Source organism: Equus przewalskii, chromosome 13 (genome assembly GCF_037783145.1).
Source record: "Equus przewalskii isolate Varuska chromosome 13, EquPr2, whole genome shotgun sequence".
Classification (NCBI taxonomy): domain Eukaryota; kingdom Metazoa; phylum Chordata; class Mammalia; order Perissodactyla; family Equidae; genus Equus; species Equus przewalskii.
Genome location: NC_091843.1, coordinates 6,236,874 through 6,261,317, shown reverse-complemented (window position 1 = coordinate 6,261,317; position 24,444 = coordinate 6,236,874).

Below are 24,444 nucleotides of genomic sequence, written 5' to 3'. Positions count from 1 at the left end.
CCTGACACAAGCTGGGTGGGTATCATAAAATATTTCATGAAATTCCAATTGGTCAGACTGACCTTTAGCATCAGACCCTCCCGTTGCCTCAGCTCTCCCCTCTCCTTTCCTGCGTGGGCAATGGCCCCTTTGGAGAGCTGCTTTGCAGTTTCAACCAGGTCAAAGGCCACTGCTCAGGGCTCTGTGAAGGATGCATCAGCCCAGCCAGAGCAGCTGACAAAGATGCAAATAGCGTGTGTAACGACACACAGGCTCCCCCATCGAAACCTGATCGTGCTGTCTGGCTGTCGCCTCTGACTCGTGTTTCGTATCACATCTTAAGGAGAGGTGTCTTGATTTGCCAGCAGCCTTGTTTGCTTGGGTCACGCCCCCTCACTGGGGTGGGCCAGGAGTGGGAGAGCCAGAAAGGACTCTTTTCACCCAAATAGGCTGTCGAATTACTGATGACTTCAGATGCCAAGAGGCTTTGATCAAGATTTCTGCACCAGGCCCTGTATAACCACCAACACTTCAACCGGACTGCTTTTCATTATTGCATGAGCTCAACACGGGCTGCTCTGGATTTTTTTTTTTTTTAATCATTTAGCTAGTAATGGCTTGCACAAAAAGAGATGGTTCATTTAGCTTTGCTTCTTGTCTCGTTTCTAAGTGGGGAAGCAAGTCTGCACTATGGGAGTGGGTTTTGATATATTTCGTGCTCTCTGGGTGCTACTGCAGTGGACCGTGCTGTTCCCACCTGTTTTGAATCTATTAGGAAACTTGTATGGGGTTTTGCTTGTCAGAGTTTGATTGGGTGCTAGGGTTGGAGTTGACGAGTTAGATGCAAAACAAGACCAACCCAACTCCCAACAGCCAGCCTCTAACAAGCTGGTATTTGTTAGAAGATATTTTCATATGACAAATGCTGAAAATTGTAATGGCCTTTAATAAAGTGTAGCTGGCAATCCATCAAGCACAGAGCTAGCTGCTTCACAACGTGAACCACTATGATTCTCTGCAAAGGGACTCTTCTCCCTCCACCAAAAATAAATGGTGATGAGGGGCTGGCCCCTTGGCCGAGTGGTTAAGTTCGCGCGCTCCGCTGCAGGTGGCCCAGTGTTTCGTTGGTTCGAGTCCTGGGCATGGACATGGCACTGCTCATCAAACCACGCTGAGGCAGCGTCCCACATGCCACAACTAGAAGGACTCACAACGAAGAATATACAACTATGTACTGGGGGGCTTTGGGGAGAAAAAGGAAAAAATAAAATCTTTAAAAAAATTAAAAAATAAAGTAAAAAATAAATAAAGGATGATGAAACCCTGGGAGCCTCCAGAACCGGCTAGCGAGCTGGCTCCAGGTCACCCCTTGAAGAAAGAGAGTTCAGAAACTTCTGGAAGTTCTGCTGATTTTTTTCAGATGGCAGGCCGAGGTTATAGACGATTCTGGCAAATAAGGCACCATGAGATTTGGTGCAAATCACTTACTGTATCTGGGTCTCAGTTTCACCAACTGTAAATTAAAGGAAAAGAGATTATAAAAACGGATCCAGGTAACCCTCAATTCTGTGGTTCCAAGTGGAATCTGTGATGATTAGTTAGAAAGGGCCGTGGACACGGGGTTGGGCAGCCCAACCTTAGAGCCTGCTCTGTCAGCTCCTAGAACGTGAGTGCAGTAGGTTGAATCATGGCCCCCAAAAGATATGTCTACATCCTAATCCTGGAACCTGCAAATGTGACTTTATTTGGAAAAAGAGTGCTTGAAAATGTAATTAAGTAAGAATTTTGAGGGGCTGGCCAGGTGGCACAGCAGTTAACTGTTCATGTTCCGCTTCTTGGCAGCCTGGAGTTCGCCGGTTCGGATCCTGGTGAAGACATGGCACCGCTTGGCAAGCCATGCTGTGGTAGGTGTCCCACATATAAAGTAGAGGAGGATGGGCATGGATGTTAGCTCAGGGCCAGTCTTCCTCAGCAAGAAGAGGAGGATTGGCAGTAGTTAGCTCAGGGCTGATCTTCCTCAAAAAAAAAAAGAAGGAATTTTGAGTTGAGGAGTTCACCCTGGGGGATCTGGGTGAACCCTAAACCCAATGTCAAGTGTCCGTCTAAGGGAGGTTTGATACAGACGGAAGAGAGGAGGCAAGGTGACCACAGAGCCATAGATCGGAGGGATGCAGCCTCAGGCCAAGGAAGGTGGGCAACCATCAGAAGCTGGAAGAGGCAAGGAGAGACTGCCCCCTAGAGCCTCCAGAAGGAACATGGCCTTGCCAACATCTCGACTTCAGACTTCCATCCTCCAGAACTGTGAAGGAACCCATTTCTGCTGTTTTATAGCCACTAAATCACGGTAATTTGTTACGGCAGCCACCAAAAACTAATACAGTGAATGTAAGAAGACCATAACCACTTGGAACCTCTGTTTCCACCCTATAAATGACAAATAAATAACTCCAACCTTGCCAAAGCTATTTCGAAGAAAATTCTACATAACAAAATGCCCAGTGCTGCACCTGGTGTGTCGTAGGTGCCCAGGACATTTAGTGGAAAGGACAAAAAGACAGCTTTAACATTTCCTGGAATGTGTATTAGTCAGGATGCTTTGGTTGCAAACAACAGAGCCACGGAGTGAACTAGCTTAGGTCCGGTTGAGAATGTATTGGAAAGTTCCTGTAACTATAGAAAATCAGGTGTACAACTGAGTCCCAGAGAAAATAAGATCAAGTAAACTAGTAATAGAAGAGAATTTCCTCAACTTGGTAAAGAAAGTCTACAAAAAACCTATAGCTAACATCACGCTTAATAGTGATAAACTAGAAACTTTCCCGCTAAAATCAGGAACAAGGCAAGGATGTCTCCTCTCTCTACTCCTCTTCAACATTGTGCTGGAAGTTCTAGTTAATGCAATAAGACAAGAAAAGGAAATAAAGGGTATACACACTGCGAAGAAAGAGCTAAAGCTACCTTTATTTGCAGATGATGAGATCATCTATGTAGAAAATCTGAAAGAATTAACAAACTCCTGGAACTAATAAGTCATTATAGCAAGATTTCAGGATACAAAGTTAATATATAAAAGTCAATTGCTTTCCTATATACCAACAAGGGATAAGTGACATTTGAAATTTAAAACAAACACCATTCACATTAGCAGCCCCCAAAATGAAATACTTAGGAAATCTGAAAGAAAGTACAAGGTCTGTGTGAGGAAAACTACAAAACTGATGAATAAAATCAAAAAAGAACTAAATAAGTGGAAAGATATTCCACGTTCATAGATAGGAAGACTCAGCGTTGTCAAGATGGCAGCTCTTCCTAACTTAATCAATAGATTCAGCGCAATTCCAATCAAAATCTCAGGAATAACTTTGTGGATATCAACAAACTGATTCAAAAGTTTATTTGGAGAGACAAAAGACTCAGAATAGCCAATATAATGTTGAAGGAGAAGAACAAAGATGGAGGGCTAACCCTGTCTGACTTCAAGACTTACTGAAAAGCTGTAATCAAAACCGTGTGGTATTGGTGAAAAAATAGACAAGTAGATGAGTGTAGCAGAAGAGAGAGCCCATAAATAGACGCACATAAACACAGTCAACTGATCTTTGGCAAAGGAGCAAAGGCAATGCAGTGAAGCCAAATAGTCTTTTCAACAAATGGCACTGGAACAACTGGACATCCACATGCAAAGAGATGAATCTAGACACATTTCTTATGCTCTGAACAAAAATTAACTCAAAATGGATCACAGACCTAAATGTAAAATGCAAAACGATAAAACTCCTAGAATATAACATAGAAAATTTAAATGACCTTGTATATGGCAATGACTTTTTAGATACAACACCAAAGGCGCAATCCATGAAAGAAAAAAAGTGACAAACTGGACTCGGTTAAAATTAACTCCTGCTCTGCAAAAGGCAGTATCAAGAGAATAAGAAGTCAAACCACAGACTGAGAGAAAGTATTTGCAAAAGACACATCTAATAAAGGACTATTATCCAAAATATACAAAAAACGTAAAACCCAACAATAAGAAAACCAGCCACCCAGTTGAAGAATGGACCAAGGACTGTCACAGACACCTCCTCATCAAAGAAGATGTACAGATGGCAACAAACATGAAAAGATGCTCCGCAACATATGTTATCAGGGAAACACAAATTAAAACATGAATAGGATACCACTATATACCTGTTAGAATGGGCTAAATCCAGAACATTAACAACACCAAATGCTGGCGAGGATGTGGAGCAATGGGAACTCTCATACATTGCTGGTGGGAATGCAAAATGGCACCGCCACCCTGGAAGACAGTTTGACTTTTCTTACAAAACTAAACATACTCTTACCATATGACCCAGCAAGCACACTCTTTGGTATTTATTTGAATTGAAAACTTATGCCCACACAAAAACCTGCACACGGATGTTTATAGCAGCTTTATTCATAATTGCCAAAACCTGGAAGCAACCAAGAAGTCCTTCAGTAAGTGAATGGATGAGTAAATTTTGATAAATCCAGACAATGGAATATTACTCAGCATTAAAAAGAAATAAGATAACAAGCCATGACAAGACATGGAGGAAACTGAAATGCGTATTCCTAATTGAAAGAAGCCGATCTGAAAAGGCTACATACTGTACGATTCCAGCTATATGACATTCTGGAAAAGGCTAAACTATGGAGACAGAAAAAATATCAGACATTGCCAGAGTTTGGGTGTAGGGGAAAGATGAATAGACAGGGCACAGAGGAATTTTGGGCAGTGAAGTTACTGTGTATGATACTCTAATGATGGATGCTTGTCATTACACATTTGTCCAAACCCATAGAATGTGCCCTACCAAGCGGGAACCCTAATGTAAACTATGGACTTTGAGAGATTGTGATGTGTCAGTGGAGGCTCATCTATTGTAACATATGTACCACACAAGTGGGAAACGTAGATAATGAGGAGGCTATGAATGTGCGGGGGCACAGGGTATATAGGAAATCTCCGTACTTCCTCTCAATTTTGCTGTGAATCTAAAACTGCTCTAAAAAAATAAAATCTTTTTTTTTTTTTAAAGATTTTATTTTTTCCTTTTTCTCCCCAAGGCCCCCCAGTACATAGCTGTATATTCTTCGTTGTGGGTCCTTCTAGTTGTGTCATGTGGGACGCTGCCTCAGTGTGATTTGATGAGCAGTGCCATGTCCGCGCCCAGGATCCAAACCAACGAAACACTGGGCCGCCTGCAGTGGAGCGCGCGAACTTAACCGCTCGGCCACGGGGCCAGCCCCTAAAAAAATAAAATCTTAAAAAAATAAATAATTAAAACCAGAGACTCTAGCACCTCCAAAACTTTCTCCTGGTCTCTCTCTGAGGGCGCTCGGCATTATTGCTCACTTCAGACCAACTTTCTCAACCAAGTGAGGCCTTGGAGTCTCCTACAGCTTCAGGCTCACATTTTTCTAAAAGCGGCACTGCTCTCCTCCCCTTGGTCACACTCAAAATCTCCCGTGGGTCTTCAACAATTCAAAACAACACATGCAGAAGGATTCGTCGTAGTATTATTTTAATAGTAAACTATGTAAACAACGAATATCCAGCCAGAGATGCCTGGCTAAATAAACATGACGTGCACACCGTGCAGTACTGTACAGCTGCGAAACTTAGGAAAACAATCTCTGTGAGCTGATAGATAGTGATTTGTGGGATATATTGCTAAACAAAAACACTCATATGCTAATTTTTGAAAAAAGGGACAAGAGCCAGAAACTAAAGAAACTGCCAAACTATAAGAGGTGGGTGTGAACAGCAAAGTTGAAGGAATAAGAAAGAGAACAAGGGGCTGGCCCCGTGGCCAAGTGGTTAAGTTCACGCGCTCTGCTGCAGGCGGCCCAGTGTTTCTTTGGTTCGAATCCTGGGTGTGGACATGGCACTGCTCGTCAAACCACGCTGAGGCAGTGTCCCACATCCCACAACTAGAAGGACTCACAACGAAGAATACACAACTATGTACCAGGAGGCTTTGGGGAGAAAAAGGAAAAAAATAAAATCTTTAAAAAGAAAAAAAAGAGAATGAGATGTTTTGAGCGACCTTTTTATAAACCATGTCGATGTTCTTTTATTCACAAAAACAAAATTAAATCCAAAAAGGTGAAAAATACCCTAAAATGGAACATAAACAAAAGCAAATGAGCTTAACTGTATATGAAATTGCTAACCACTCGGGAAAAAAAAAAAAAAGAATTGGAAAAATTACAGATTCCGGAACTAGAGCTTCATCACACAAAGACCCAGAAGGTAAAAGCATTGAAAAAATATCATTGAGATTCCAAAGGGGACTGATTACATTTCTAACGCTGCACAATTTGGTATGCTTTCCTGACAGTGAGAGTCAAGCTTCTAGTTTCTGGAGTTTGGGGTAAAAAAAAAAAAATCTCCCAGGAGGGATTCTGATGCGTCAGGCGTGGGTCATGGTCCATCTGTGCCGGGGCTGTGAAGCGGAAGTTGTATTGGTCGCCTTTGGTGGATGTGGTCAGGCTGTGCTCACCCCAGAGGAGAGGAGAGGGCTGCTCAGATGAAGCAGCAGGTGCCCACCTCCTTGCACCTGGCACTGTTTAGGGATGTAGAACACAGACATGGCTTTCATCAACCACCATCCTTGCCAGTTTCATTAAATTATTTGGCGGAAGCGTTCGGAGCTGAGGAAATTCACACTTTTACGGTATTGGGTGTCGACCAAATGTTGACTGGACAATCCAATCGATTCTGGCTCCCTTTCATCAGACCCTCCTCTAGGAAGCTTGTGTCTCCAGTAGGCAGACTGGAGAGGGAGGAGCAAAGATCACTGGGCTGGGCTCGGGATTCGTACCCAAGTCCTGGCTTTGCTGCTAGTTCTCTGGGCCCCAGTTTTCTTGTCTATAAAAGGAGGGCTGGGGCTGCTTTGCCTTTTCTGAGACTCCCCCATATCCCCAAGGGGCTTCAAAAGTATTGATGGAAGGCCCAGTTGCAAATTTCCAAGGCAGCTGTACCCGTCCCCATGGTCATGAAATCATCAAGAGTCTTCATTACAGGCTGGACATCACTCGGGGTGTTACTCTGGTGATTTTATTCTTATCATCAGGTATCAAATCTGTGTTTAATGAAATTTAGAGGAGATTAATTCTTCCAGAACAAACTCAAGGATTTTATTTTTAATTGAAACCTCTTTAAGACATGGGGAAAGAGACAGGTGTGGGGAGAGGTGGGTGGGAAGGTGCAAATCTGAGATTCAGAGAGACGAAGAGGCTAACAAGAGTCACTGAGCCTGGTCAGCTTGCCTTCAGGTCCCACAGCCAGACCTGAGCCAAGTCCCCTCTCGTGTGCCCTAGTATGAGCCTCATTTAAGACCGTCTGATGCCCTCCGCCTTCTCCCCAACCTCCTCCTGTTCAGTGCAGGGTCAGCACACTCTGACCCAAGTCACCCTCCAGGAAGCTTGTAAATGGCCAGCCCTGGGGGCAGCGTGACTAACACAGAAGGCATTTTCAGGTAACTGAGCTCAAGGGCTTTCCTAATGAAGCGAGATGTAGAGCACAGAAGGCAGAGACTCTAGAAACCACAGAGGATTGAGGGCTGAGTGAAGTTGGGTGGGCACCAGCAGACCCGTCTCCCCTGGAAGGAGCCAGATGAGTGTCGGAAGCTGTGGCATCTCCACACTTGAATTCCAATATTGTCTCCTTTGACATCCCCCATCCTCTCACCAGTCCTTCATCTTTCTCTCTAAAGCGTTCCCATGGCACCGTGGTTGTCTCTCTAGCGAAGCACTAACTGCACTGTATTGCAATCATTTGCTTTACTTTTCTGTCCCAACCAGACTGAGTCTCAAGGCCAGGGGAGCAGATGGGCACTCAGGAGATCTTGACTGAATGAGTGAGCAAACGAATGGTCAAACGAATGGAAAGAGGCCTGTTTCTCCTTGTCCTCTTCCGCCTGGATGCCACGGTGACAGGGTGTGAGACTCCTTCCTTGACCCCAGCCTCCTAAACAAGCCTGCCCTATGTGCACGTGGCAGGACTCAACTCTGAAACGTCTTGCTCACACTCAGGGGATGACTCTGTCATTGACAGTCCTGTGACTTTCTTCCGAAGATAAGCAAAATCGCCCCAGGATCATTTGGCTTTCGCAAAACCTAGTCAAAGGCTATTCTAGAGTCCTTACAAAAGACCATGCAGATCTCGTAGGGGAGGTGGGAAAGGTCTTCAGCGCTGGATGGACTGCTCCATGAAGGCTGAGGCTGCACGCCTTTATTTGTTGCTATAGTTCCAGGGCCAAACCCAGAGCCTGGCACACAGAGCATCCTGGAAATATTTCCGTTGCATAAGCTTAGACTCTGCAGAGCTGGCTTGGGATCATGGCAGGGGCAGGGGAGGGAGATGAGGGCCAAGTATGGGTCATATTAAAGAACATAAGATTTCAGGTCCCTAACTCTGTTCAGCTAGAGAATTTCTATTTTTATCTGCACGGCATCTGAAAGAGTTTTTTTGAAAAAGTTTTGCTGCCAGATAAGGTTGACAATCAATCATGAGGCCGGATAATGCCTCCGCTGCCTTCCAGCTCTGACAGCCAGCAGGTTAACCCTTGTCCCATTAGTGGAGGAGGAGGCTAGGATCATGGAAATCTGTTATTTGTATTCTCTTGTGATGTTCATTTCCAACTCTTAAGTAATCCCAAAGAAATGACAAAAAAACTTAAATGTGTTTGATTTTCAATCTTCTCTTGAGTGTCTAAACTTGGAGCCTGTGTGCCTGGAGGAGCAGAGACATCTCCAGTGGGGTTCCTGTTTGGCTCATGCTGATCCCTCCCTTCCAGCTAGAAGGCAGGTGACAGTGAGTGCTGCTTACAGGTCATAGCCAGCAACGTGAATGACTGCCTTCTCTAGCACCAGTGATCAGCGTTCAACAAAAATATCTCCATTCATCTCTCGTGCAGAGATAGAAAAAAAATGTTATATTCCTAACATTGACACCAGAATTCTTCTAAGGGAGGGAACTGCCTTCAGTTGGAAGAAGCACCCTTGTAAGTGTCTGTGAGATGAAGGTGGGACATTGAAAGCCAGACTATTGGCTGTCTCAAAGTTCCACACAGGTGTGTGTGTTGGGGTGGAAGGGAAGGGAGTGGTTTGACATAAGACAATGACAGAATTTATTGCTCCAAAGGGTGAAGGGGGTGGGAGGAGAGAAGAAGGAAGTGGGGAGAAACAGTCCAAGTCAATAATATTGAGAACACGGAGGACTCACTGGGGTGGGAGGTCACAGAGCCCCCAACCCCAAGGCAATAAAGTGGCTGAAGGACATTTGAAGAGCAATGACGTCCACCGCCGCTTTTGAAGTTGTTCATACTTTTATGATGGATGTACTCTTCCTCTACATTCTTTCCTTGCTCCATAAACGAACAGAGTTTTTCATCAATTCTGCTGTTGCACCTTTCTTGCACAGACTTTCTGTTCATTTGAGGTTTTCTGTTTGTTTTGTTCTTTTGAGGAACGCCAAAGTTTTGACTTGAAGGCCTTGGTACAGAAAGGAGACAGCACCCAAAGAGATAAACACAGGGAAATGAACGCCTGGGAGGTGAAGGAAGAGATGACCATGGAAGCCCCTGGAGATAAAGCTTTGGACTTCTAGAGGCCCTGGAAGGAGAGAAGTGGGAACAAAATTTGCCTGCTTTCAGGGTGCAAGGGGACCGAGCTGACTTCCAGGCTGCTTGTCCTCAAAACACTTCATCACCTCCCTGAGGTCTAGGAATGAGCTCCAGAGACCCACGACGAGGAGTGCCAGGCCGCTCGGCTCGAAGCCGCCTCTCCAAGCAAGTGCGCTTCTTTTCCTTCCATTGTAAACTTCCTGGAGTGGCTGAGGGGCTGATAGACATAAGGAGGGGGATCACACATGGATCCACCCAGCCAACACCTCGAGCTTCTGGTCAGTAAGGCCCTCAGACCCTGGCCAGAGTGTGGCCTGCTCTGGGCCCTGCGCTTCAGGCGACACCTCAGGTCGAGACACAGAAACACGTTAACAAACCCTACACGGGTGTTTCAGTCCCTATGAACTGGGCACACAGTGCAATCCACACCCCTAAACCTCCACTTCATGGCTAACACCGCTTGGGCCCCTGGGAAACGCTTCTCCACGTCTTTTGCCTTCTGTCCTTGAAAGGAAAGGCGGCATGTTCAGATGCTGGGAAGATTTGTACCTTGTACCGTTGTCGACACTGGAGTTGCTGCTGCTTCAGAGAGCGGAGAGGATGTGAGCCACGGGGGGGCTGGGTGAAAGGAAAAACAAGTTCATGAACTTGCTTGATCTTTCTTCTCAGACAGCGTGAATGGATGGTTTCACAAAAAGGCTAGGTTTCCCATTTTATTACCTCTATTTACTTTCCAAATCAGGGTTCTAGACCAATTCATGAGCTGATACTGAGTTTGCGATGGTTGCGCCCAGAGCCTGAGGAACACTGCGATATTAAGCAATTGACTTTCCACTCTGATTTGTACATGTGCAGGTCTGGAAGAAGTATGCAGGAAACATTCTGCTGACTCTATTTTAGCAGCTGATGGACAAGGAAACATTTTTGAAAAATGTTTAAATGTGAAAATTTTTAAAATGTTTAAAAATTCTGCTTTTTAAGGAAGGAAACTCTGACACATGCTACAACAGGGATGAACCTTGAGCACATTATGCGAAATGAAATAAACCAGTCACGAAAAGACAAATACTGTATGATTCCACTTATATGAGGTCCCTAGAGTGGTCAAAATCATGGAGACAGACAATTGAGTGGTGGCTGCTGGGGGCTGGGGGAGGGGAATGGAAAATTATCATTTCAGTGGGTATAGAGTTCCTGTCTTGCAAGATGAATAATTTTTAAAAATTACATAAACTTGCAATTAAAAAATCATATTTTAATCTACTTTTAAAAATAATTTCTATTTAAATGTAAATGTTTTACTGTTCCTTAGTTATAATTTATATTTTTCCTTTTAACTTTAATAAATAACTGAATATCTTAGACAAAAATTTTTTCAGAACATATATGTAGAAAGATAATTTTGATTAACTTTTTCCATTTATTTTACATTTCTGATAAAACATGTTCACCTTTTGTGTATTTGGCATAGAAAGATTTCATTTGATAGTCAGTTAGCTTGATTAATAGCTGTCATCGATTTGTCTCATGTTCGGGATCCCAAAAGCAGAAGGGGCTCCCCCTGGTCTGGTGGCGGGTCCTCCCTGAGTACTGCTACTTCCCAAGCAGCTTGGTCCTCTTCCTCTTGCTGTTCACTCTGCCCAGGACGTTCTTCTGTCCATTCTCCACCTCCTGAATGCCTAACCGCACCTTGAAGCCCAGATCCAATGTCGCCTCCTCCAGGAAGCCTTCAGTCGTGTCAGGCAGAATAAACGTGCCCCTGTCTGTTCACTGCAAGGTTACGCGCTCTCTCTCTTGCTACACACATTTCTCTGCACTGTTTCCTCATCCATTTCCTGCTGCAGGCAATAAGCTCCTCGAAGTCAGGTACTGTGCCTCATTCGTCTTTACTTCCCAGTCTCTAGCCCCATAAAGATCATATCAAAGGGCTTTTGAGTAAATTTATATTTTCTTGATAAGGCCAAGTCATCATTTTAAATAAAGATGCTACTGAGTGGAATGGAGTTTTGTCCTAAGTGCTAAAATTTCTCTCTAGACTTTGCTTTTTGGAGCAATGCATCCTTAGACTGTTCTCTGTCACTGCTGGCTGCCTGGGCCCAACACCTTCCATCATCTTTCTGATTTGCTGTTGGAAAAAAAGAAGAACAATGGTTCTGGGTAAGGAGGCACTGACGCTCACCTCTGAGAATGACGTGTGGAGATCGGCGTGCGAACTTTGTGACGGCCGGGCCAGCTCCCCAAAGACTGTACTCCTTACTCCAGCTGTGTGAAGGTGCTGAATGAGGAGGGTGACCTTATGTCCCTGTTTGCCTGGCACAGCCCAGGTTTACACCTATTGTCCCAACATAATTATCAGTATTACCCATTTTCACCATCAAAGGTGCCCCGATTTAGCAAGAAGTCAACTACAGTGGGTAATCTTTGAAAACCTGTGATGTTGTTACATTGCCTTCCTTAGGGCGTGTCACCATCATTTAAAAAAAAATGGAGAAACAGGAAATTTGTTCTAAGTTTCTAAATTCTGAAGGGTGAATGGGTCTTTCCCACCCTCTCGGATCAATCCATGTTCATAACCCTGGGAAACCTGAGTAGGTTGAACTTCTGAAGTAACCTCACCCCTCCCCAACTGGACTCCCCTCTCTTGACCTACACTTGCACACACATAAATGTTTGTGAGACTCAGGAAATTATATTCTTAGAAGTTACTAGAACATAAGCTCTTAAAGGACCAGTAGTATTCTGTTTCCCTTTGCCAAGGACAATATGGGATGGAAGAAACATGGGTCTGAAAAACAGTCTGTGTGTTACCTGGGTGGACACATCACTATTTATAATCTTTTAGTGTATAACCAACAGGTTATATGAAATACATCACCCAGAACTCACTCAGCAAATACAACCCGACAAGGGCCTCCTCAGAGCCCCTCTGACCCCCCCCAGAAGGACCCTTTCCACAGCGTCCTTCTGCCACGTCGGGAATCCACTGTGGTCTGAGCAATACTAAACATTCGGATTCATTTGTCCCTTTAAAGAATGAGGAGGAGGGAACTCAGAGGAAAATACCAATTGGTACTGTATCTTCACAAGACGAAAAAAAAAAGAAAGAAGCAGGAGGAGGAGAAAGAAAAAGGGAGCCATAATTATTCTGTGCCCCGAGGTCCTGACGGAGTGGCGAGTCTCTCAGACATTTTAAGTAGGCGCCATGAATTGTGTAAGTGCTGACCTGACCGGCTGGCGGCCTGCCGAGTGCACATGACAGCAGCGGTATCTGATGGGTTTGGCAAGGCGAGGTGGGGTGGAAGGTGCCTGGGATCCAGGAGACAAAGAATGGGGGAAGGGAGGGGACAAGGACAGTCTCAAAAATGAAGGCTACAGGGGGAATAGGAGTACTGATGCTAATGGCATCCCTTTATCCCCTGGATTGGGACACCCCCTGCCTTGTGCTGGGGAGTGGACATGAAGGCCACACCCCACAGAGGATGAGCCCAAGTCACTCCTTACTCATGACCCTCCTTCCAGGGCCCCAGTCTTCATGCTCAGCCTGTGGAGAACTATCAAGCGCCCCATCCCCACTTCCTGCTGGGGCGGCTACCTCCACCTCCCACCGCTCAGCCTCCTGCACTGAGATTCTGAAGATGCCGGCGTATCAGGGAGTGGGGGCAGAGGGAGGCGAAGATGAGAAAGCTCCGGCCTCCTGTGTGTCAGACCCTGTCCTGGGCGTGGTCACACATGTTTTTTCTTGTGTAACCCCTACTGCCCCCAGAAGTAACTGTTTCTATACCTGCTGTACACGGAAAGACAGAAGCTTGAAGGACATGACATGGCGGTCCAGCCTTGCCAGGGAGTAGCACAGCTGGGGTTGAACCCAGGAATTTCTGGCTGTTTCCGGAGGGTTTGACACCTATGTGACCACAGGTGCACAGAACATTCCCCACCAACTCACTGTCCCCTCCCTGCATTTCTTACCAGTTCTCACTTCCAAGCTGGGTTCATGCTGTCCCCTGCCCACCCACCACCCTCTTCTCTACTTGTTGATTTCTTTTTTATTTTTTTTTTGAGGAAGATTAGCTCTGAGCTGACATCTGCTGCCAATCCTCCTCTTTTTGCTGGGGAAGACTGGCCCTGAGCTAACATCCGTCCCCATCTTCCTCTACTTTATATGTGGGACGCCTGCCACAGCATGGCTTGCCAAGTGGTGCCATGTCTGCACCCGGGATCCAAACCGGTGAGCCCTGGGCCGCCAAAGCAGAACGTGCACACTTAACTGCTGGCCACTGGGCCAGCCCCCTACTTGTTGATTTCTAAGCCACCCTGTGGGCTCGGGGCTGGAGTGCTGTTCTCCGACTGCTCTCCAGCCTCAAGGCTAGTATTTTCTATTTCCTCAGCCCTGTGTGTATCTATTGTAAGATATATTACTTTTTTTTAATGCTAAGAGAAACTTTTTTTCCTGTTTTATCCTCTGGTATCAGAAGATGAATATGTAATATAGTAACATATTTTTCATAAAATGTTGCTGTTAAGCCAGTAACATTTCTTACCATTTTTAATAATTGGTGCATCTAGAACTGAAGGCCGACAGCCCTGCCTCCTGGTTGGTGTGAGGAGCAGCCCGTCGAGCCGCTCTCCTCCCCATGTGTGAGCTTCTGGGCGGTGGCCCACATCCGCCCAGCCTGGGGCCTCTTAGTAAATGCACCTGGCACATAAAAATGCGTTTATGTGTTACTAAGAGAAGGATCTTATTGAATCCTTTATTACCCCCACCTTGCAGTGAGGAAACCAAGTCACCTCAGAGGTAGGGATCCTGGGAAGGGGAGAGCTTGAATGTGGACCCAAATGTGTCCAGTATCTCGGCCACACTCCCTCCTCTTTCTGCTGTCGGACAGAACATCCCTGGGTTATGAGAAACACACGCTTCTATAAATGAGTTAAACGACCAACATCAATGATTTGCTCTCCGGAGTGCATTGTGCTGTTAACTTGTGTTCTTTTCCTTGTGGTGGCCCTGAAGGCCATGACGTCCAGCTCACAGAAGGTGGGCAATATTCATTCATTCATTCATTCATTCATTCGGCAAGCACGCACTGGTGTCCTACTGGGTGCAAGCCATGCAGGGATGGAAAGAGGGACCAGGCGTGGTCCACACCACGAGGGAACCAAAGTCCGGAACCGACCTCCACTTCACTTCAGGTGTCTAGTGAGGCTCTGCTCTGTACAGGAAGCTGCACCAGAAGTTGGGGAAAGGAAGATGAGCAACGGTGGTCCCTCCTTCAGGAACTCATTAGAATTGCAAGCAAAGCGCTGGTACAAACAGACCCAGTGAATTCCGTCTGCTGTCCTCGCAGTCGGCCCAGGGAGACAGCAGGGACAGCAGGCTGTCACGGCTCCTACACAGCTACTCTGAGCCTGGCCGTCTATCTTTTTTTCTGGGGCTCTCAGGAGCAAAAAGGTAGGTACTTCATCTGTTTCTTCCCAGTATAAAAGTGACGATAATAATCGAAGCACTTCATTAAATTATTTAATCCTCACCATGATCCTAAGAGAGTCATTCCTCTCCCAATTGTACAGACGAGGCCAAAAGAGCTTAAGTAATTTTCTCCAGGTCACACAGCTACAAAGTGATGGAGCCAATTTAAATTTGGGCAGTCTGAGTATTTTGACACTGGGGAGCAAACTCTACATGATGTGGAAAAGGGAAGAGATGAAAACACTCCAAGGAACCGTAAACAACTATCCAAGGCACTTTGAAGCCCAATATGGGCTTCAGAGTCGATTTCTTGGGCTTGTTTGTGTTTCAACTGTCTGCACAGACGACACTGATTTTCCAGCTGCAAGCATAATGCCAGTCAGTTGGCAGCAGCTCACCAGCCACAATGAAGAGAGAATTAGAACTTTAACGGGGCAAATTCAGACCGAAAGCTTGGCCACTGGGGGGGTGGAGGGAAAGAATTTCCTGCAACCCGCTCTCCCTCCCCAGCTCCAGAACTCGCCTTGGCTCAGCCTGGGACCAGGCCTTCGGGGCAAACGTGCAGCTTCGTTTAGAATTGATGGTTCATTGGTTTGTGAATGTGCCAGGCGCTGCTTCGTACGTACGTTATGTATATTTCAGTTTCCTGGTATTCTTTGGCACCGTGCGTTTCACTATGGGGACTTTGCCACACTTTCAAATGATCCAGGAAGGCACGTGTCGGGGGGGTCACTGTGCTGACTCGTTGAATCAGAGTGCTTCACCTCCCATCCTCTCCGTGCGGCCGGAGCCGTGGAGACAGAACAGGCCCCAGACTTCAGAGTGACAGTCTAGCACAGTGGTCGAATGGCCTGGGGCCTGGAGTCAGACCCGCCTGAGTCAGAACATTGGATCTGGCTCTTCCCGTGAGCACTTGGGCAGGTTCCTTCCCTAACCCGTGAAGGCCTTGATCGTCCCATGTGAGGAGATGGTGACCACAGCACCTGCCCCTGAGGTTTATCATGAGGACCCGAGGAAGTCCAAAACTTGTGGCCCCCTGCCCAGCTCATAGTCAGCACAAGTGAATGGCTATGACATTCTCTTTTGTCTATATTTTTAAAAGACTTTATTTTTTAGAGCAGTTTTAGATTTACAGCAAAACTGAGCAGAAAGTGCAGAGTTCCCACAAAGCCTCTGCCCCTCCTTGCACACAACCCCCTACTAACAACCTCCCCCACGAGAGTGGGGCGTTTGTCACCATCCACAAGTCTGCACTGACACATCAGCCCCGAGAGCCTGTAGCTGGCATGAAGGCTCACTCTCGGTGATGTACACTCTATGGGTTGGATAGATGTACCCATCATTGCAGCATCACATAGAGTGGCTTCCCTGCCCTAAAAGCCCTCTGCTCCCCCTTCACCGCCCCCACAGCAGCCACTGAGCTTGTCACTGTCTCCAGAGCTTTGCCTTTTCCAGAGTGTCATATATTGGAATCGCACAGTGTGCAGTCTTTTCAGGTCAGATGCTCTCACCTAACAATACGCGTCTAAGGTTCCTCATGTCTTTTCATGGCTTGATAGCTCACTTATTCCAATGCCCGGATGGCCCACAGTTTATTTATCCATTCACCTACTGAAGGACATCCTGGTTGCTTCCAGGTTTGGGCAAGTATGAATAGATCTGCTGTAAACAATCACGTGTAGATTTTTGCGTAGACACAAGTTTTCAACTCACTTGGGTGAACACCAAGGAGCGTGACTGCTGGATCGGATGGTAAGAGGACGTTTAGTTCTGTAAGAAACTGCCAAACTGTCTTCCAAAGCGGCCGCACCATTCTGCGCTCCCACCAGCAAGGAGTGAGAGTTTCAGTTGCTCCACACCTTCGTCAGCATTTGGTGCTGTCAGCGCCCTGGATTTTGGCCATTCTAATAGACGTGGATTGGTATCTCATTGTTCTTTTAATTTATAATTCCCTAATGACCTTTGATGTTGAGTCATTTTCCTATTTTTTTTTTATTACCCCGTGAGTTTTCTGTAAGGACTAAATGCATTAACAGAAAAGTGCTTAGCACAGTGCCTGGTCCATAATAATTGTTCAATAAACTCTAGGTTTAAAAAGGAAAGTACCATTATTGGCATATTAAGTCATCTTGTTTTCTGGGGCTAAAGGATGCAAGGTCAATTTGGTGCCCGTGACTGCTTCCCACTCAGTTATTACTCTTACTAAATACCCTTTACACACCTAAGCGTAGCACTCACCACCTTACATCATGATTGTGTGCGTATCTGTCTCCCCACTTCAGGGCAGCTCCTTGAGGCCAGGGCTGTCTCTTCCTCTATGTCCATCTCTGGCACTTGGAAAAAAGCATGGTAACCAGCAGGTGCCAAGGCATATTTTTTAAACTAAACTGAAAATACTGAATAAGTTGCTTCATACTGGGTTTTGGCCCAGTATACAAAATTGAGTTTAGAAAAAATTAGTCAGAGAAAGCGCCACGTGGCATGCAGAGCCAGCCTCTCTGCCCTGCGTAACTTCCAAGGCCCCTGTCATGGCCTGTGGTGCTGAGACGGATCCGAGCGGGCTCCTGTCTCCCAGACCAGGATGTGAGTACCACAGCCAGGATGGCTGCGCATGGAGATGAATATTCTAGAAGGCATTGACATGAGAGTCTTCCCTGCGTGCCCCAAAAGCCCAGACCCTGCCCTTCTCCTTCCAGAACCACCCACTTCTCCTCCCTCAATAACACAAAATAAAATAGAATGGAATGAAACAGAATGATGGAAAGAAAATAGTAAAATATTAAAACAAACACTTCCCTCTCTTTCCGTGATGGGGAACCTGACTTTTGATGGTAGCAAAAAGTCTCACAAAGAAGGAAGCCTGTTCCCACTACGGAAAAAGTTTATGAGAAATTGTTCGTTAGACATACATTTCCCAGTATGTTACAGTCATTTACAAATGGAACCGTCTCAAGACCACCTGGAGGGAAACGATAACAAATGCCACCCCCTCCATTTAGAGGCGGGAGGATTTGGGTCACTCGGGGCCCAGATCATGGTCCCAAAGCTGATAGAATCAACAGAGGCAAAGGAAGCTTGTTTCTGGGGCAAAGCTTGGGAAAAGAGAGGCCAAGCCCCCTAGCCGTCACCGTCCCTGACACGTGGGCGTCCCACGCTCACTGCCGCCATTCTCCCTCCAACGAACTGGGCGTCCCATGCTCACTCCCGCCATTCTCCCTCCAACGAACTGGGCGTCCCATGCTCACTCCTGCCATTCTCCCTCCAACGTGCTGCTCCATGTTTGATTTATTGTTCAGTTGACACAAAACCCAACAATAGGATAATTAGAAGCTTCAGAGGAGGACGCCTGGAGGGAGAGTAATTATTTGCTGAAAGATGAACTGTGATAAAGGAGCGGCGCGCATAGTTTCCCTGTGCCGAGAGCCTGCTGTTCCTAACTTGTTGACGCCGAAACAGAAAGAGAGATTTTCTCTCCTGCCTGCGCTTCTGTCCTTAGAAGAGCGTTGATAGCTTCTCTGCTGGAGCCTGGGTTTGCCAGGGTCCCTCTGACTCCTCTCTCACCCCGGTTCCACAGAGACAGCTGTGAGGGAAGCTCTGGGGACCGAAAGCGCCAGGGAGGCCCTGCTGTCTTCGTGTTTCCTTCCTCCTGGGACAGGGCTCTGCCTGCCCAGGACGTAGGCCCTTCCCCGCAGACACTGCCCTTGCCCCTGGGAGGAGCTGCAGAGATTCTGGAGGGGGCGGGGCAGGGTACCCTGCAGGCAGGCTCAGACGTGGACCCGGAGAGCAGTGACAACGAAGGGAAGTGTATTTACTGAGCATCTTCTCCTGCACTAACCCATTTGAGCCTCGTGGCAGATTGGGATGTAGAGATTCACAAGCGCATTTTACAGATGGGGAAACTGAGGCTCAGAGAAGTAAGGAAGCTCAGCCAAGACAACACAGCCAGTAGATCTGGACCCGGGTCTGTCTGGTGCTAAAGCCTCTGCTTTTTCCTGTGGTTCAATCTGCCTCCTCAAAATGGGAGAAGAGCCCGCAGAGGGTTCGGGCTGCTCCCCTCCAGACCATTGGAACCTCCTCTCCTCGTCCTCGGTTAGATCCTGGATAAAATGCCATCGGTTTTGTCGTTGTAACTCCCTGTCCTGGCAGGGACACATGGCCTGTGTTGACTTTACCGAGTGCTCTGTCCCAGGTCAGGGTGACCCCGCAGTTCCCCTGCTCCAGGTGTGATCCCTTTAGAGGAGAAAGGCCAGCTGTGGGGCTGAAATGCGTCAGGGCATGGGCTGAGCTCCCCACAGCTGCCAGGCACAAGCTTTAGGCTGGAGAGATGGTAGCCTGGCCCTGGGTGGGGCCCGGCCTCTCGTGGGCTAGCATCTTTCCCTTGCAGGCTCCGTGCCAGCCAGCCTCTTGGGGCCCCTGCCTCTGTCGGTGATCTCACTGGATCCCCACACATGCTCCTTGAGGTGGAGATCAGCAGTCTCATTTTACAGAAGGGGAAACTGGGGCTCAGAAAATCCAAGCAACTGGCTGTGTATCATAGCGGAGTGGGATTTGGAGTCAGGAAGCCCTGGTTTTGAGTGACACATCGTTACTTTCTAGCTTTGTGCCTTCGGAAATGTCACTGCAACTCCGTGAAACACAACTTCCTTGCTTGCAAACCACGGTAGAGAAGAAAAGTGTCTCCTTGGTGTCTTAGGAGAATTAAAGAGGGTATTTATTTTAAAGACCTGGCGTATAGGAGGTACCCAGTGGATGGTGGTTAGTGTAGTTACAGGGATGGTCACTGAGTTCAGTATCACATGTCAGTTCTGATGGTTGCCAAGAGGCCTGCATTGAAATGTATTCTGAGCCATCCCTGGGAAAGGATGCTGCTACCAACTAGGCATGTCTGCCCTGGCAAGGGATGGGGAGTGGGTGCGTATGTGTCAGTATTTCCTAGGCCTGTGTTAATTTTATCATCCAAGGTCTTACCAGGTGGGGTCGATTCTAGGTCTACCCTGATCCAAGGCACGCATGCTTTCTGCTCAATCCACTTTCACCCTTCGCTAGTAGTAATTTCCTGAATACATTAGTTTCCCGTGGCTGCTGTCACACGTTACCACAAACTGGGTAGCTTAAAACAACAGAAAATTATTCCCTCTCAGTTGTGGAGGCCAGAGAGCTGAAATTACTATCACTGGGCTGAAATCAAGAGCCTCCAGAGGCTCCAGGGGGGAATCCACTCCTTGCCTTTTCCAGCTTCTGGTGGCTGCCAGCACTCCTTGGCTTGTGGCACATCACTCCCATCCCTGCCTCCCTCCTCTCACTGTCTCCTCCCCTGTGTCTGTCAAAACGCCATCTGCCTCTCTCTTAGAAGGACACTTGTGATTGCATTTAGGATCCATCTGGATGACCCAGGATAATCTCCCCATCTCAAGATCTGCAAGTTAATAACATTTGCAAAGATCCTTTTTCTTTGTAACATTTATGGGTTCCAGGGACTAGGACTTGCTGTCTTTGTGGGGTTGCTTTTCAGCCTACCACACTGGGCTTTAATGCCTATTCTCATCAGAGTTTGTAGTAGAACAACTTAATACCCACATAAAGGTCTTGTTTCATCCTAGAAGGGTAAATTATAAGATCCTAAAATAGTCAGTTGGCCTGACTCCTAGTCTTACTCAGATTTTAGACCCCAGCCTTAGTACCGGGGCTTTGATATTTTTCTCTAAAGACCAAGCCCCCACCAGGTATTTCCACCCACATTTCGAGCCTGCAATTCTGACTCCCCATCTCAGAATCCTCCCCTGGCTTCCCACTGCGTCCAGCACAGACAGACCCCAGCACATAATCGCCGGTGCTGCAGACATTTCCCTGCTTATATCACTGCCCTGATGTTCAGGTGGACAGGGGGACACTCCTGTACGTGGTCTTTCCCGGACTACATTCCTTCTGCTTTGCGCCCCCACCACCTCCTAGGAAGATGCGTAGGGGCGTGAATAGTGTTCTCTCCCTGCATTTAATTGTAAGACCCTTGACCTCAATTCTTAGAGGCCAAGTTTAGTCGACCAGATGTCCCTGCCTAGGACTTTGAATTTTAAGGGAGTGACCCAAAGACATGAGATCAATGAAGATTAATTCTGACACCATCATCAGCGCCCTCCAGTGGCCAACGGCAGCGCTACCTTGGCTGGGCTATCTCTATAAAAACCTTGGAGTCCTGCCTCCACAAGTTTCCTTGGTTCACCCATTTTCCATGCCACATTCTCCAGTCTTGCCATCGATGCTGTGGGCTCCCAAAAGCTATCCATTTCCTTGCCTGTTTGAGTTTATAAGTATCATTTCCTGGTACCTGAACCAGGAACCCTGCTTGATTCACCTACCTCACAGATGAATATATATAGAAATATTTATAGATGTGAATATACACGGGTTAGTATACATACATATATTTACTTTCTCTGTCAGCTGGGAGGTTGACAGACTCCCAGAAGACAGACCCCCCCCCCTCCACCAAGCAATGACCCCCTCAGTAGCATGAGCACAGCTAACACCCAGATCTCAGTTTCTAATGCTGTTCTTCAATAAAAGGAACGAGGGCTCTTGGGAGAAATGGCTGATCTGGGACCGGAGCAGGAAATATGCGAGGTGAGCCTGAAATGTTTTGTAGTGCTGAAAAGTAAGAAATTGCAAAAAAAAGAAAAGAGAAACAAAGATAGTATGTTAAAGGAGCCAATTGAAAGAGCTCCCAATAGCCAAAGCTGGAACAATTTGAGGAATAAAGTAAACTAGTGTTGATTGATAATCCAAAGTATAAAATAAGCATCCATAAATTAATACCAATATAAATAAATTATTGAATAAATAAGTAAATGGGGAGAAGAGACAACATTTCCACTGAAAAGGATTCTAAATAATTTATGTAGCTACTCCAGCCTGAAGGAAGCAGGGTAAAGCCCCCCACCCCTTACGTGTAGACTGTGCACAGTGACATCCTTGCAAAGAGGATGGAACAGAAAGGGGAAGAGGGGAAGTGACTTCACAGTGGAGGGACGGGACAAACACCACCTCAGCCGGTTGACCAAGGTCAACATTGACAGTGAGAACTCATCCTGTAGTATGTGTCCTTGATTCGATGTGATGAGAACGCTTCGTCACCTCTGTGGTCCCCCTCCCCCAAATCCCTAATTCCAGTGGAATCAAGAGAAAAGCATCAGCTGAATCCCACTTGAAGGACATGCTACGAAATACGTGACCAGCGCTTCTCAGAACTTATCATAAATAAGGAAAGTCTGAGAAACTGTCACGGCCAAGAGGAGCCTAAGGCATGTGAGGACTAAACACAACGTGGGTCCTGGATGGGATCCTGGTGCAGAAAAAGGGCGATAGGCAAAAACTAAGGACATCTGAATAAAGTGTGGGCTTTAGTTATTAACAATGTATCAATATCAGTTCATTAACTATAAAAAATGTGCTGTACTAACGTAAGATGCTAATAATAGGAGAAATCGGGCGCAGAGTATGTGAGAACACTCTGTACTGTCTTTTCAACTTTTCTGTAAATCTAAATCTAGTCTAAAAAAAAATTTTTTTAAAAAAATATAATGCAGGTAGTTGCAGCTTCAGAGTCTGGAAGCCTGCCCAGGAGCCAGTGTCACAAATAGACCCGTTACCTCCGTTATGTCAAGCTAGAGATTTGAACCCTACTATACAGGTGAGAAAACTGAGGTCAGAGTGAAGACAGTAGACACCTGAGGCCACACAACTAGCAAGAGGCAGAGGTGGGATGTGAACCCAGCCAACGACAGCCGTTGAGTCCCATGCTCTTTGCTCTACTCCCTGGCAACCCACACCGCCCGCCTCTGGCTGGCCACGTGTTTGTGTAGCCGGGACTCTTTCACACACCCACTCTCTTTTCTAAGTCTTCTACAGCCCCAGCCTCAGCCAGCCTTGCAAATCACTTTCCAACAGCCTCCGACCTCAGGATTTGCATAGGCTTCCCTTCCTTTTCCAGTATGCCACCTCCTCGTCGATTGGCAGGCTGGGCCACCATTTCCCAGCCAGCTCCTGGGACATCCTTGCTGTCCTCTGCCAACAGGGGTGGGAGGAGGTGGGAGGCAGGAGGAGGGTGGGGAGGGCCTTGGGCTGATAATAGAGGGCAGTGGGCATGGGTGAAGGTGCTTCAGGCTGGGGAAACCCTCTCCCTCAGTGTGGTACGTATACAATGCTTAGCATAGCTCCTGCCATGAGGGACGTGCCACCATTTTAGATTTAGGAATTTTGTATAAAGTATGTGGTCGATGGCAGAAGCCCACACTTGGATGCTCCCCTATCTGCCTCCACAGGCTAAGCTCACTTACCCAGAAGATCCTTGAGAAGGTTCATTCGTTTATTCAATGAACAAGTACTGAATGCCTCCCATGTGTGACAAACCTGTCAGGCTCACACTGTAGCCACCAGAGAGCGGGGCCCAGCGAGCTGTGTTTCCATTGGGCCTGGGTGGGGAGGCCATTGAGTTGTGGGATTAAGTGACTGTTGAGCGAGTATGTCTCAGACTCAGGAAAAAGGCCCTAGACTCTGCTTTCCCTGTCTCTTGGGCTGTGGTTCCACCGCCCTAGTCCCAGATTGTTGAATGCTACCCCTAAGCCATAGAGAAGTTATTGCAAGAGGGGTGTGGCCACCAGAACTCAAATGATTGCACAGCACCTGGTGGCTGGCCCTAACTGGAGTGCAGTGGAAAGGCCAACTAGAACTTTCCAAACAATTTGGTAAATGACCCTTCTCATCTTCCCCCTCCATTTCTATTTCATAGAATGTAGAATGTCATAGTCAAAACCTGGCACAGAGTCTCTGTGACTGGATGTGTTAAATGCACGCCTTCAGTGAACAACAGCGACCACTGATCAAGCCTCGCCAGTACGCCAGGCTCTGCATGGTGTGCTTCCTCCCGTATTGTTCTACTGTATTCCATCCCCACAAGAGGTGACGCCAGGCTAGGAAGAACAGGTGCGAGGACACACCTTTGATTTGTGCATAAGGCCCAAAGCCTAAATGGTCGACCTGACACACTCGCCCTGCGGGGAGGAGCCAGCTGAGGCGGAACATGGGGACGACCGGACCAGAGTGAGGAGGCAGCAGCGGGCATTCTCAGCAGGAGAGGGCAAGAGGGGACCACGGAGCTGGTGGGATCTCAGCATCCTGACCCAGTGTGGGGCCCCCGTTTACACTGGAAGTCCTGTACGTGCAGAAGGAGGTTGGCTCCACCAGCTGAAAGGCAACTTTCCCCGAGGCCTTAAGACCTGCAAATCTGTTCAACCAATGACAATTTAGGACGTCGACATTTGATTCACTGTCCTTTTTACTTGGAAA